Source organism: Chrysochloris asiatica, unplaced genomic scaffold (genome assembly GCF_000296735.1).
Source record: "Chrysochloris asiatica unplaced genomic scaffold, ChrAsi1.0 scaffold00954, whole genome shotgun sequence".
NCBI lineage: Eukaryota > Metazoa > Chordata > Mammalia > Afrosoricida > Chrysochloridae > Chrysochloris > Chrysochloris asiatica.
In genome coordinates, this window is record NW_006409472.1 from 49,804 (window position 1) to 53,703 (window position 3,900).

Sequence of the window (3,900 nt, forward strand, 5' to 3'; positions counted from 1 at the left end):
TCCACATTCCAACCATGGCTTGATCTCTGTATCCCAGAACTCTGTTGTTCCCAGGTTGTGCATATATCATTATTTACCTCTGTCTCACTTAGCCCATTGAGACCTGTCTAATGGTTCTCCCATCTGCTTTGTTATTCCATTCCCCTCTCCCTACTTGTATATTGCCCCCTCCCTAGCACCCAAACTATCCTTGCCCTGTGCTCCACCTTCCCCTCCCTCCCCTCACCTACCCACCCTCAACATCCCAATAATCAACAAAGAATTTCCCCTACCCCCCTTTAGTATGGGTTCTTTCCCTTAGTCTTTTACAGTAGTGGTCCTATGCAGTATTTCTCTTTTTGTGACTGACTAATTTCACTCAACATAATGCCCTCAAGGTTCATCCATGTTATGCGGTGGCTTGCAGCTTCCTTGTTGTTCTTAAAGATAGCATAGTATTCCATTGTATGTATGTACCACAGTTTGTTTAGCCATTTTTCAGTTGATGGGCACTTTGGCTGCCTCCATCTTTTTACTATTGTAAATAGTGCTGCTATGAACATTGCACTGCCCTGTTTTTGTTACAAAATTTCCACCTTTACAATTGTGAGTCACAATTAGTCATGATAACAATTACTCATAATTGAATCATAAGAGTCTTACCCTCATCTCTTTTAACCAGCCTGACAAGATGTAACCTATTCAGTGGGGAGTCTTTCTTTCCCCACACACTATTAAACCAAGTTCCCCCTTGAAACCTTGTAAGCCAGTCACTTTGTGCCTTTATAGCCCCCTCATTTTAGGTAGCCAATATCTAAGTTGCCCACCTTATCCATATCAGCTGGATGCTTCACTCTCAGCTCTAGACGTCTGTGGCTATGTCCTTGTCCATAGGTGTCCCCAGGTCTCACCATATTTTGGACCAACCAGCCCTTCTTCTTCTCTCTCTCATCTCCAGGTCCACAGGAGTCTGTGGAACGTGATTGAACTCAGCCCATTTCTTAATTGCTGCCTTTCCCCTTCTTCCACTCACCAGTAGGCTAACATGGGCACCAGGCAGCCTACATGCCTGCTCATGTGTTTCCTTTGAGTTTTAGTCTTAGAGAGGGGTTTGTCCTGAAGGAACTTGATTGCTTGCCTGTGAACAATTTGCTTATTCTTGTAGTAGCCGGTCATACTGCCATTTTTGTTTTGGATTTTTCCTGATGATCTTTCTTTCTTTGGAGATGTATCTTCTGTCACTCTAGCTGTTCCAGGCTGGTCTGCTTGTCCTTTCTAGTGGGAATGTCCCACCTCAAAAGGTTCTGGATAGGGCTTAGTGTTCCACCTAAGGTCCTATACACTGCAAAGGCTCCTCAGGAGGCCTATTTCACTGGGCAAGGGAAACCAATATATATAATACAGTCAAGAATTTTAGTATTATTTCCCCTCTTCAAACTATGACTTGATCCCTGTATCACAGAGCCCTGTTGTTCCAAGATTGAGCATGCATCACTATTTACCTCTGTCCCACTTAGCACATGCAAACCTGTCTCAGTGTTCCCCTGTCTACCTTGTTCTTCCACCCCTCCCACTTCTTGTGTACTTCCCTCCCCAACACCAGAACTAGGATATGTCTGCCCCTACCCTGTGCTCTACTGTGTGTTCTACCGTCACCTCCCTCTACCTCCCGAAACCCTCCCACTCCAACCCCACTGGTAACCAACAAATACATTTTTTTTTTTTTCATTTTAGTATAGCTATCTTTTCTTAAGCTTTTACACTAATGGTCCTATGCAATATTTGTCCTTTGCTGACTGACTAATTTCACTCAGCATAAAGTCCTCAAAGTTCATCCATGTTATGCGGTGGCTTGTAGCTTCCTTGTTATTCTTCAAGGTAGCATAATAATATTCCATTGTATGCATGTACCAAAGTTTGTTATCCATTCTTCCATTGATGGGCACTTAGGCTGTCTCCATCTTTTTGCTGTTGTGAATAGTGCTGTTATGAATATTGGTGTGCATATATCTACTCATGTTATGGCTTGAATTTCTTGTGGATATATACCAAGTAGAGGAATTGCTGGATCATTGTTGTTGTTGTTGAGTGCCATCGAGTCGGTTCCGACCCATAGCAACCCTGTACAGGGTTTCCGAGGCTGTAAATCTTCATGGGAGCAGAAAGTCTCATCTTTCTCCCGTGGAACCGCTGGTAGTTTCGAACTGCTGACCTTGAGGTTTGCAGCCTAATTCATAACCACTACGCTACCAGAGCTCCTTAGGTATTTCTATTTCCAATTCTCTGAGAAGTGCCATACTGTTTTCCAGAGTGGTTGGACCATTTTGCATTCCCACCAGCAAGGTAGGAGGGTCCCAGTCTCTCCACATCCTCACCAGCATTTATTATCCTCTGCAGTTTTGAACTTCACTGTTATTGCTGGTGTGAGACGATATCTCATTGTTGTTTTGACTTGCATCTCTCTAATGGCTACTGATCACGAACATTTCTTCATGTGTTTGTTGGCTGCCCGAATGTCTTCTTTGGTGACGCATCTGTTCATGTCCTGTGTCCATTTTGTAATCGGATTACTTGTCTTTTTCTTGTAGAGGTACTGTAGTTTCCTATAGATTTTAGAAATTCATCCCTTGTCTGATATGTCATTGCAAAATATTTTTTCCCATTCTGTGGGCTCCCTTTTTACTCTTTTGGTGAAATCCTTTGACGCACATAAGTTTCCAATATTTAGAATGTCCAGTCATCTATTTTGTCTTCTTTTGTTTGTGTAATTTTCACAATGTTTCATAGTCTGTGTGTGCCCAGGATTAGAGCCCTTAAATTTGTCCCTATTTTTTCATTGATGACCTTTATAATCCTGGGAAATTTAGATCTTTAATCCATGCTGAGTTAGTCTTTGTATATGGCGTGAGGTCAAGGTCTTGTTTCAATCTTTTTGCATATTGCTTTCCAGTTGTACCAGCACCATGTGTTGAAGAGACTATTATGTCTTCCCCACTCAATGTACTTTGGCCCTTTGTCAAAGATCAGTTGACTGCATGTGGATGGGTTAATTTCTAGATTCTCAATTCTGTTCCACTGATCTATGGATCTTTCATTATACCAGTAACAGGCTGTTTTGACCACTGTAGCCATGTAGTAAATTTTGAAATCAGGGAGTGAGAGGCCTCCAACTTTGTTCTTCTTCTTAAGCAGTGCTTTGCTTATTCTGGGACTCTTCCCTTTCCATATAAAGTTCATAATTGTTTTTTCCATCTCTCTAAAGAATGTCATTGGAATCTGGATTGGGATTGCATTATATGTGTAGATCGCTTTGGGTAGTATTGACATTTTCACAATGTTAAGTCTTCCTACCCATGTGCATGGTACATCCTTGAATCTTTGTAAGTCTCTTTTGGTTCTTTGTAGTAGTGTTTTGTAGTTTTCTTTGTATAAGTCCTTTGTTTCTCTGGTTACGGGGCAAGGTTCTTGTATGGGCACAGTTTTAGTGTTTGGACATTGACACAGTTTGCTTGAGACTGAGTTTCTGGTTTCGGCAGCCCTTTTCCCTTTTGCTCATCTTTAAGATGGAAGAGGAAGACATCCCATGTGAGGCCTGGCTCAGGTGGGTGGGTGGGTTTGCCTACTGTCTCCTTGTGCTTTGGGGTCAGAACCAAGTGTGACTGGGGCTGGGGAGCAGGATTGAAAATGTGGGCCTTGAGAAGAACACTTTAGGGAAATAAAGAGAGGTTCTGTTATGTATCAGCCAACCCAAGGGTCTCATGCAACTAGCCTGCCTGTAAGGTAAGGCTAACACTTACCTCCAAGGTAAGGCTAACACTCTTGCTCAATCCATGCCTCACCTGGGGGTCTGCCTGGGACCCTCCCCTAGCAGGGTCAGCCAGCACAGCAGTCAGGTGTCAGTCAATATCCTTTTTTTTTTTT